Raw genomic sequence first — 12,788 nt, 5'->3', positions numbered from 1 at the left:
TTGTTAATTTGAAATGGGACCAGTATGAATTTTAATCATACACTGCTCTACAAGAGAAAATAGCAGGAATATCAGCGAAAATACTGGATTTAGATGTCATGTTTCTGCTGCCTCACAGTCTGTCTACCTTTTCAGTTCTTTGTTTTATTTTGTTTTCAACAAATTGACCTTACTGACCAGGTACATTGTAGATCATCTATCAGAGTCTGTCTTTTGTTTGCTGAGGAGGAGAGTGACAGTATCTCTGTCAAGAAAACTGCAGGAGTAATGTTCTGAACTTCCAAGTCTATCATGGAAAGTATGAATCACACAAATGTGACTTATTACATCACGATGATTTGATTACTTTTTTTTCTGGTGGTAAGTCATACTTCTCCACCGTGAAGTTATTTTCATGATAACCTTTTCATTAATTTTATGGACATTTTAAAACTTTCCATTTTCACATGATAACTTTATTGATTTATTTAACCCTTTTCAATGCTGTTTGCTTACAATAATTATTATCATAATGATTATTTTCCATCTCCCTTGTTTCTCCCATGTTTCTGAATGGTAGCCTATTTTAAGATGTCATTTAATTAATTATTTAATGAATTGGTTATTGTTTGCCATAATAGACACTCCTATTTATGCTATTTTATAAAATTCGATGAATATAATAATTGTTACACACATAGTTCCATCTTGGTTATTGTGAGATTATCTAGATTTTTACTCATTATTCATTACAATATGTCCTTCCAAGCTCTACCTAATTTTCTGTAGGCATAAGATAGGGAAGTCTTCATTTTGTCTGCTTCTTGCTACAGCTCTACTGCCTGCCATTCCATGAGTGACCTTCCTAATCCTTTCCTTGGTAAATGATAAAATTTATATCTTTACATTCAGATGAATTTATTGGCTGAATTTTCTTTTAACAACCATAATTATAAAATTTATCTCTTCACAAAAATAACCTTTATATTTTATATGTATTTATTACTGTGTATATATAAAGAATATATGGACACTGTTTATTTATGACTATTTATACTTATTTTATTTTTTGTTTATTTATATTTTGTGCCAGTACTTTGAACTCTACACCTTGTACTCTTGCATTGCTTTTTCGCTTATGTCTGGTACCACTTGAGCCTCTGGTACCACTTGAGCCACAGCTCCACTCCCAGGTTTTGCTGGGTAATTGTTGATAAACGTCTCCTTTTCTGCCTGTGCTGGCCTTAGTCTCAGCCTCTTGAATAGCTAGTATTACCAGCTTGATCCACCAGGGACCAGCTTGATGTTTTAATTCTAACTTAATGTAACAGGACTTCTTGCTTTGAATGTTTGACTCTTCTTTCACAATGACATCTTACCTTCCTCATTCAGAATATATTTTATTATTTGCTTAAGCTTTTTATAAAGAAATTTTGTTTAAAATTTACATAGTTTTCTGTTACATAAATATTATATGGAATTTTTAACCTAAACAGAATTATAAAAGTATATGAACAGGGGCCAAGAGTTTGGCCTAGTGGTAGAGTGCTTGCCTAGCATGCACGATTCCTTGGTACCACATATATAGAAAAAAGCTGCCCTGAGCTCATGCCCAGGACTGGCAAAAAAAAAAAAAGCTATCTGAACAAAACAACTCTTAGTATCCAATGGGTATCAATCTCTTTGTTTAGATTCTTTTTGTGTGTCTGACTTTATTACTTTTTTCCCCTATTAATCTAATTCTCTGCTTTATAAGGACAAACCTGTTCAAGCCTTGACCATCTTATTTAAGTTTTCTTTGAGCTACCTTCTTCAGTCTTCTCCATTAATACTGGGATGTCAGTTTCAAAGATTTCAGTCTGTGGACAATAGGTTCCATTGATTCTGAGGCTGCAGTGATTCAAACCATATGTCCAGGAGTACAAGATGGAGTGAAACTGCCTCTGGGTACACTCTTCCACACTGGCCTAAATTTGTTCCTCAAGTGCTTTCTTTAAAGAAATGCCAATATTTCTCGGTAATATAATGTGGCTGGCAGATTAGAGTGTGGTCTCAAGATAACACTCAACCACAGTACCATTCCACAACTGGACATCTAGCTACTCAGAAAGCGGATATCTGAGGGTAGAGGACAGAAACCAGTGTGAGCAGGAAAGTCATATCTACAATTAGTGAACAAAACAACTGCCAGTGAAATTGTTGAGTCATTGTGTAGTTCTGTGTTTAGTCTTTTGAGTATCCTCCAAACTGCTTTCCAAGCCAATATCCACTCTCTTGGGGCACCAAAACAGGAAATTCGGGCCAGTGACGTCAGAAGCAGCATGAACAAGCATCAGAATAGACAAGTGAAAGGTCTGAAGATATGTTTGTTCCTGCTGTATTTGAATAGTTCTATTCAGTCAAGGGCAAGAAGGGCCATGCCAGGAGCCGGCCTTATCCCATGTACCTGATCACTTTGAGGGGCTTGCTTCTGGCTAGGGATGTTGAGGCATACAGGAAAAAGGAAGTTTCAGCATCTGCAACATGCACCCCCATCTAGTCCAGCAGTGTGACATTGGGCCTTCTCCCTCACCTCCTATGACTCTGTGCTGGGGCAACATTATTCATGCTGACCATGCCCACTGACTGCCACCTGGTATTCCTGGCCTTTCCTTGTCTTGGCTGCCATTTGTTCTGCTCATTGCAATAGCCTCTTTGATCCTGAGTCAGATCAGGTCACTTTTGCTTAAGTCTTCCACTGCCTTGCACTTTGCTTGTGGAATAAAGCAAAGTTCCTTTGTGACATAGAATCTTTTGGATCTTGAGATTGATTCTGCTTTTCCTTCATCTTCTACCAGCCTCCTGATGGCTCTTACTGGTTCCTTGCTCTTTCTTGAGTTCCTAACACTACTTCATGTTTGCAAAGTATTGCCATGTAACCTCAAGACAAGTCTTCCTTAGCACCTCTTCCTCTTGTGCTCATCTGATTGGAATTTACAATCCTGCTAGCACAGCTATTTTTCTTTCCTAAATTTCTTTAATGTAATAGGTTTTTCTCCTTTTCTGTTTATTGACTCCTATCTCATATTCTACTGAAGAAACATCCCCCATAGGCTTAGTTTTTGAATACCATTCCCCAAATGGTGGTGCAGTGTTTTTTGCTTCTGGAAAGGTAAGGAGGAGGAATATACCTGCAGGAATTAGCTCACTGGTGATGTGTGTGTGTGTGTGTGTGTGAGTGTGTGAGACAGAGAGAGAGAGAGAGAGAGAGAGAGAGAGAGAGAGAGAGAGAGAGAGAGAGAGAGAGAGAGAGAGAGAAATGGGGCTTGAACTCTGAGCCTGGGCGCTGTCCTTGAGCTCTTCAACGCAAGATTACCATCCTAACCCTGAGCCACAGCCCCAGTTCCCATTTTTAAGTGGTTAATTGGAAATAAGAGTCTCACAGACTGGCTTTGAACTGCAATCCTCAGATCTCAGCCTCCTGAGTATCTAGGATTACAGGCGTGAGGCACCGCACTTGGCTGTGATGTGCCTTTGAAGGTTATATCATGGCCCCACTAAACATTAAGTAATTCTTCATTTTTTTAGTCAAAGCTAGGAGTGTTTTGATATTCAAAATAGTTAATGTACATAATTGAGATGTTTTTGTTGAAAAGAACAATGTACCACTTCTCCTGTGGACTTTCCTCTCTCATTATAGCCTGGTCGCTGTGTTGTACAGCTATGGCAACACTTCTACAGTGCAAAATCATACTACCTGTCAGATGATTGCTCTGGGAAAAATACAAAGGAAACTCCACTAATCACCAAGTCAAAAGACAAAACAAAACACTAAGGAATGACACATATTAAACTATTTGGGGGGAATCTTCAATTGCAGGAAGTTCATGATTGCATACATTTCCAGAATTCACAGTCTTTTGGAAAGTGCCTTGGTCTTTTTCCTGTAGTTATGTTGGATTTAGACAACTTCTTATTCTCAATCTTTCTTGTCCATTTTGTGAACTGCTTCTTATACTTCAATCATATTTCTTGTCTGTTTATGTCTTGTCCATGCTACTAAACTAGTTAAAATAAATGGATACAGAAAAATAACAAAAACAGCAAAGAATAAAAAGATATAATCTACCAACTAGTTAAAATAAACTGATACAGAAAAATAACAAAACAGCAAAAAATAAAAAGTATAATATACCAACTAGATGGAATACATATTATACACATATTCTAAATCTCTGTGGATTTTTTGTCAGTACTAGGGATTTGAACTCATCCCTTTTTACATGTTCAGATTGTTCATGGCTAATGTACTCAGTTAAACCACCTCTGTTCTTTTTCTGTTTATTTTGGACATCAACTCTCTCAGTGTGCCTGGGCTGATCTTGAGCTACAATATTTCAGATCACAGTTTCTTGAGCATCTGGGATTCCATGTGTGAACCACCAGGGCCTGGCTAAAATATATATGCTGCAATGCACTTGGCCTTTGTTATACATGTTGTAATGCATTTCTGCCTCTGTAATGCTTGTTGTATTGAATTTATTCAACCATTATGACAATGATATCTGGAATTTTACCATGGTTTTCCTAGACCAGCACTGTTTCCATTCCATTCACTTCTTCTATTGAATATAGTGCCCCCTTGTAGCTAAGAAACTGCATCCTATATCTCAAATATAGCAAAAATGTAGAGGACACAAGAAAATTCATTTCAAATTCCATCATTTGGGCTTTTGAGTAGGAATGCAAAGAAATAGCATCTTCACTATAATTTTAAAAAAGATGAGAAACTTATCTGGGTTACTGAATTTTCCTTCTTGCCTTCATCTGTATTATATTCTGACAATTAATTAAAAAGCAATGACAAAGGGTGAAAGCATATGATATTTGATCTGTAATAAATGAGCTAGTCCAGTCCATTGTTTAAGCATATAAATTAATAAATATATTCTTCATAGTCCTGTGCTTAAGCATACAAATTAACAAATATTATATATTTTACTTAATAAGGAAGTTCCCTCTTAAAATCTAAATGAATTATGAAAACAACTGTGTCATGAATTCAAAGACATTTTCTGACCTTCTTGGACTCAAGACAACATGAATGTTTAACATGATGCTGTATATCTGCATAATACTAGAAATTCTTCATATGAAAACTATTCTTTAAAATTGCGAGCTAGTGACAGAATGAAATACCTAAGATGAAATAATGAGATGGACTTGTATTTTATTGATAATCTTATCTTCTATTTGATTTTAAAATGTTGCCCTGTTGAAAATAATGGAAATATAGTGTATACTAATGGCAAATGTTACAGCTTAAAAAAGAAATAATAAATATCACATATAAAAATAAAGTGTCAATATACTAGATAACCTATTATACAGTAAACTCTGTGTGTGTGTGTGTGTGTGTGTGTGTGTGTGTGTGTCTTACAGCTTGAATTCAGGGCCTTGAACACTCAGCTTATTTTTTTGCTTAGTGAAGAATAGTATTGCTTTATTTTTTTATTTTTATTTTTTCATATATTTTTATTGTAATTAATAGAAGGGCTACATTATACTCACCAGATAGAAAGTGCATTACTTCACAAACATTGATACCCTTTCTCATGTCTTGGTTCCCATTGCCCTCCCCTGATCCCAGCCCCTCATCTTGTTTTCCCCCTTCCCTATCCTATTTCAAATAACCAGATTAACATACATACAATATATCAGATAACAAGGTGAAATACTGTAACAATATGAGATAACCAAGGGACAGTGAATGATATGAGAGATAACATAGTACATTAAGGACAACAATCACTCATTATATGGCTTTTGTTTCTATATCCTGGAGGTCCTGTCTTTTAGCATCATACCATATGGACTTATGTATTGTTTTGTTCTATTGTATGTATGTTTTGTTCTATTGTAAATCTCTGCTAGGAGAGTCCAAGGTTTCTATTGATTATGACAAATGAGGGAAACCATTGAGCCTATGTTCCTTTGAGTCTGGCTTACTTCACTTAATATGATTTTTCCTAAGTCTTTCCTTTTCCTTACAAATGGGGCCATGGCATTCTTTCTGATGGCAGCATAGAATTCCATTGTGTATAAATACCACTCTTGTTGATCCACTCATCAACTGAGGGGCATCTGAGTTGGTTCCATATCTTTTTTCTGATAAATAGTGCTGCAGTGATCATTGTTGTGCTAGTGGATTTAGTATGTCTTTGTTTCTGGATGATTGGGTAAATGCCAAGTAGTGGAACTGCTGGGTAATAGGGAAGCTCTATGTTTAGTCTTTTGAGGAAATGCCATGCTGCTTTCCGTTGTGGGTGAATCAGTTTGCACTCCCACCAAAAGTGTAGTAGTGATTCCTGCTGGCCACATCCCCTCCAGCATCCGTTGTTATTAGATTTCTCGATCCTGGCCATTCTAACTGGAGTGAGGTAGACTGTTAGAGTTGTTTTGATTTGCATTTCTTTTATCGCCAGAAATGTTGAGCATTTCTTCATGTGTCTATAGGCAATTCTTATTTCTCCTTCAGAGAAGACTCTCTAGGTCTTTGGCCCATCTTTTAATGGGATGGTTGTTTCTTTGGAGATTAATTTTGGAGTGATTCAATTTTTTGAGCTGTTGTTATATTTTAGATATTAGGCCTTTGTCCGTTGTATGGTTAGTGAAGATCTCCTACTCTGCTGGCTTTCTAGTTAATTTGCTATTTGCTAGCTGTATCCTTTGCCATATAGAAGCTCTGCAGTCTAATGAAGTCCCACTTATTCAGACTTTCTCTGATTTGTTGTGTTTCTTGGTCCTTATCCTTATTAAGAAAGTTTCGACCTGTGCCAAGGAAACCTAGTGTATCTCCTATTCCTTCTTGTAGAGTTTTCAGTGTATCTGCTTTTTTTCCATATATTTTTATTATAATTAATAGAAGGGTTGCATTACATTTGCCAGATGGAAGGTGCTTTTACCACGAGGCCTTCCATCCATTTGGAGTTAATCCTGGTACAGGGTGACAAAGAGGGATCCAACTTCAGTTTTCTCAGGTGCTTAACCAGTTCTGCCAGCTCCACTTGTTGAAGAGGTTGTCTTTCTTCCATTCTATTTTTTGGTTCCTTTTGCAAAGATTACGTGGCCATAGGTCTGTGGGTTAATATCTGGGTCCTGAGTTCTATTCCATTGGTCTTTAGGCCTGTTCACACTCAGCTTTTTTTTTGCTCAAAGATAATTCTATACTCCTTTTATTGATGTGACTTTCCTTCTGTCCTGGCATTCACTTCTTTTCAGGATCCAGGTCTTTAGGAGAGAGGTAGAATATCTAGGTTCATTTTTTTAAGTATTTTTTATTGTAATTAATAAAAGGGTTACATGATATTTGCCAGATAGAGGTGCATTAATTCACATACATTGATACCCTTTCACATGTCTTAGTCTTCATTACCCTCCCCCCTACCCCCACATCTTTTATCTTACTTCATTGATGTTATTTATGTTACTCATTGGTAATAAATTTCAGGTACTATTAGTATTCTACTCAGGTTTTTCACATTTCTTGATTGTTTTAAGTGGCTTTGCACTGTTTAACCCTCTTGAACAATTTACAGGAAATTAAACAAGATTAATACCAGAAAACTGAAGTATGTTTCATTTTGGCAGGTTAGGGAAGAGGACAGAGAAATAAAAGGAGAAAGGTTATAAATGCAGCTATAATACCCAACATATTTACATGAAAATTGAACTAGAAAATCTAGGTCAAATATTGAGATAGATGGTTTGAGGGAGAAGAGGAAGGGATGGCTTTGATGGATATGAATTGTACATACAAATGGATCTGCTGAATTGAATCCTGAAACAGCTATTTAAGGGACAATAACAATTATGAGCCTGCTTTTACGTACATGAAATATGTCCATGGTTCTAAGTCTGTTGATATAAGAAGTTCTACTCTGAGAACTTTCATCCTCTGTGGACACCTTGCATCTGCTTCTAAGGCGCTGTCTCCAGTGACCTACATTCTCCACCTATGTTCAACCTACCCAAATTTCCACAACCCTCCAAAATATGCAACCCAAACAAGTTCAAAACAAGAGCCTGGGAAGAACATTTCATAGTATACCATTATTCAGAATTGTGTTTCAAGCATAACTATGTTGGGGATGTAAGCAATTGTATAATATAATTTTTTTTTTGCCAGACCTGGGGCTTGAACTCAGGGCCTGGCCACTGTTCTTGACCTTTGTTAAGACTAGTGCTCTACCATTTGGAGCTACAGCAGTGCTTTCAGCTATTTCTGTGTCTGGTTCTGAATCGAATCCAGGGCTTCTTACATGCTAGGCAAGCACTATATGATTAAGCCACATTCCCAGCTCTAGCATTTTGTTTAAAGGAAGAAAGACTTCACTTGATAGGCACTTTAACCATATAGCTTCTATGCTTTTAAAGTAAAGGGATATCAAAAGCAGGGGGTGCAGCGGGGAGTTTGGCCTAGTGGTAGAGTGCTTGCCTAACATGCAAGAAGACTTGGGTTCCATTCCTCAGCACCACATACATAGAAAAAAGCTGGAAGTGGTGCTGTGGCTCAAGTGGTAGAGTTCTAGCCTTAAGAAAGCCCAAGAACAGTATTCAGGCCCTTATTTCAAGGCCCAGGACTGGCAAAATAAAGCAGGGAATGTAGGGGGTGTGTAGAATTAAGAAAGGCAGCAGCACAATGAACAGCAGCAGTAAACTGTGTTGTATTGATATGTTCTGCATTCCAGGCCTGTTTTAAGCACTTTAAATTCATTAGTGTATCTGTCATAAGAGTGCATGGGAGTATGTATTTTTTTCTATTATTCTTATTTCACAAATGAGAAAAGAGGAGACAAAAGCAACATGCCCAATTCAAGAGAAAGTAAGAGAAAAATCCATAGGACTATATTTTTGTAAATATATGCTAGCACCTTATTTCATAATTTGCTTTACCTATCATTTATTTAAGGAACATATAACATCTACTGAGTGATTCTAATAATTTTAAATAAATGTTACTATTAGTTTAGGGTGTTGGAAGATCATAGGACTTCACTGATAGAAACTTTGGCTAAATGATTATTTAAGTAACAGAAAATCATACCTTATCCAACTGAGTGCAAATTTGCTATTGCTTGGGCATATATTTCTATTCAGTTGATTTATTAACCTTTAAAAAGATGAAAAATTAAACATGTGCAACTTGCACCTCAGTAAGCATTATGGTTAGTCCATTTTATAATCATACCTCAGTGTTTTATGGGAACAGCAAGAACTAAAATCTGATGTAGGCTGTAGATATTTCACTCATTCAATTTTCGTTTCTCATCAAGAGGTCTTAAACTATGCAAGGAACATTTATTTCATGCTTTGTTTACTGTGACAGCATTTGTGATCTACTATCTAAAGAAGTTTTGAAGGCAAAAGTCAACTTGTATTTAGTTTTTACAGAATGTTTCCCAACATCAAAATGGATGTCACCAATAAGTTATTTTCAACAATACTGTATTTCATTCACCCAAAAAAAGAAGAACTTGATTAAGGGAATAATATCTGAACTCTAGTTTTATGACAGAATAGTGTATCCTAATAGTTTCAAGTTATCAAATGTAGTTTTTGCTGTTTCTATGGAGACTTGTAAGATTCTTTTTGAAGTTCAGGACTTAAGATTGAATCACTTAGCATCTGAAAATTAGTCCTTTGCATTAAATTCCTAATGTATTCCAGAAACACACTTTTACCCTTTCTATAATCACTGTAGTCATTTCAAATAGAATATAGAATAATGATGATAAGTGTATGAATTGGCATATAAAATATTGCTCAAAAACCTGCAGGTGCTGGAAAAAGATTAGAAAAGTCTTGAAATTTTGTTCTCATATTGAATAGCTCCACAATCCTAAATGAATTTCTTGGCCCTGTGACCTTTATGTTAAATAAATGACAGAGCTACAAAGAAGCTAATAGAAGCTTGTTCAAATATTCACTCAAATATCACTATTATTCAGAAGAAGTCACTGTTTTTAGGTTAAAATCTTCCATATTTTTAGAAAGCTCCTTAATTTAAGGACAGATTATGGCACATAAACTTGGGATTAACTTAACCTACCAATGATTATTTTATAAGTTGAGCAACATACAGAGATACAGACACACACAAAGAAGCACACACACACCCTCCCCCCCACACACACATACACACACATAGACATAGACATAGACATAGACATGCACACATACTTCTTTCCTTACCAAATCTCCCTTTGAAATGGAAACAGTTCAGCTACTTCAAGATATTTGCTAAGAGCTGTCACAGGATCTGTATACACATTTATTTTGCAAGTTAACAGTAATTCTTTGAAATATACTTAATAGACTTTCATGGTATTCACTCTTAGTAGGATGCATTCTCAAATGATAGGGTAGAACTGTTCTAAGAAGGTGGGATTGAGAGTGCTTTTGTGGATAAATGGCTAGTTTTCTTAAGAAGGTTGTTGTGATATGTTTGCATAGCCACAGTATTCTACTGGTTCACAATAATTATACAAATTGCTAAGCTCTGATAGCATTCTACGTATAAGCTTCTAAAGAATGCAAATCTTTATACTTTATGTGTCTATATACACACAGAGAGACACACACAGTCATTTTGTCAGAATCTCTCAATGTAGTTATGCAGGTCTTGTCTTGGCCTCCCAAGTTCTAGGGATTACAGGCATGCTTTATTACAACTAGCTACCTTACACACTTATTGTCAAAATTTTAAAGAAAATTTCAACTTCTCTCCTTACTAAGTATTATTTGCCTTCCTTCATATAATCATTTTAAGGAAATTCTTGTCATGCCATGTCTAATGTACATGATTTTTGTAATTCAGTCTCTTGTTCACACCATTTATAAAGCTTCATCAACTGATATGGGACTAGATAAGATTTACACACTCATACATACACATAGGCACGCACAAAAGAGTTATTTGATATTCTAAAAATAGTACAGATAAATGTAAATTAACCTACTTTTGTTGTCACTTGAGACTCATTAAAAATGTTCTGTGATATACAGATTAATCCAATACACTGTGAAGCCATCGGTCTGCTCCTCTTTTTTCTTGCCTTGGGTCTTAGTCAATAAATCATACCGGAAAGTAACATGTAGTAATATGGATCTTATTATTTAATACTTTTCTAAAATGGTCCCAAATTATTTTCTAAATGCTCAACTCTAAGAATGTTGCTTTGGAGAAGGATTCTCAATCCTAGCCATTAGATTCACACAGGAATCTTAAAAATGTAGCATAACTGATCTCTGCTGGGGGCTATGAGCATTAGTAGAATTTGAAGACTCCATCAGTAATTAAGTCATTTCCTGGAATATCTTTTCCCCCCAAAAGTGCTGGTTCCAGTTGACATTGACTGACCTTCATGATTTAAATGATTATGATGTTAGTAATCAAATGATATTTAATGAGTATGATATTTGTAAGAAAATATTTAATCATTAATTTTCAAATTATACATTAACTTTGCATTCACTTGCAAGAGGAGAAAGTAGAGCTAAGAAGAGAGGGATAGAAGAATGAAGAAGGGGAAGGCAGAATTTACAGGAAGGAAATCATTGTATATACCACAGAATTGAGAAGAATGTGGGAAGGAGATGTTTAAAAAGAGGGAAAGATATTAAAGTTGAGACACAGATAAAGATGGATTATACATATAAACTACTTTTTTAAATGACAAAAATTCAATGTATAACATGAAATTAAGATATGAGAAAGGGTGGTGAGAATGTTGAAAGTGGTGACATTGATCAAGATACACTGTATTCATAAACTGCTTTTGTGAATGGCAACAACTCTGTGGAACTATTTAAAAATAATAAAGATATCAGAACAAGAGAAAGATTTCATTTTGGTATTACTATGTGTTGACTGCTTTTCTAGCAACTTCTAAAATCTCAGTTAAACAAAATCAAATAAATGTTCTTAAAATTTGGGTAAACAGGATTATCTAGATAGAATTATTAAACACTGCTTTCTATTTATAATATTCACCATAATACTGCACCTATTAATAAAATGCTATACTTGGGTTTCTGTATATAAAAGAAATTGGCCCCTTTTTTCTAGTACTGGGTTTTATACATATTCATCTAGCTTGCTCTTCTGGTGTTGCATCGTTCAGCCACATTTGTAGCCCAGCTTTCTCCCAGTTATTTTAGAAACAGTGTGTTGTACTTTGCTACACAGGTTAACTTTTCAGCCTGGTCCTCCAAAATTCCAGCCTCATGAATTTCAAGGATTACATATATGAACACCTGGGCCCAACACACAATGTTATTTCAAAGCAAACATATAGATAGCATGCAGAAAGACCTTGTAAGTAAGTGATAGACTGACAAGAAAGTTTCCTAGAATCTCCTATTTTTTTCAAGTTTAGAAATATCAAAATATTTTCCTGTTAATTTTTCTTAAAATTTTATTCTAAAGAAAAATAAATGACAAAGGATGCTAACCACTTCTCCATAATTTCCCTAAATATGAATGGGCTGAAAAATCCAATAAAAAAACAGAGAAGCATAGATTAATATGTATCTATGACATACAAACCCTCAGCCTAATTTTAATTAAGTTCTAAAATCTAAATGCCAGTGATTGTATATAGAGATTCCCTTCTTGAATACTTGTCTGTTAAGCACATCATTTGAAATATGATGTAAAATCAATGTTAATAAATTATTTAAATAATAAAAAACAGAACAGCAGATTGGCTTAAGAAACAAGACACATCTATTTGCTGTCTCCAAGAGACACCCCCCCCCTCACTGGC

Source organism: Megascapheus bottae, chromosome 1 (genome assembly GCF_031878675.1).
Source record: "Megascapheus bottae isolate mThoBot1 chromosome 1, mThoBot2.hap1, whole genome shotgun sequence".
NCBI classification, from domain to species: Eukaryota; Metazoa; Chordata; class Mammalia; order Rodentia; family Geomyidae; genus Megascapheus; species Megascapheus bottae.
Note: the sequence above shows the minus strand (reverse complement) of the source record.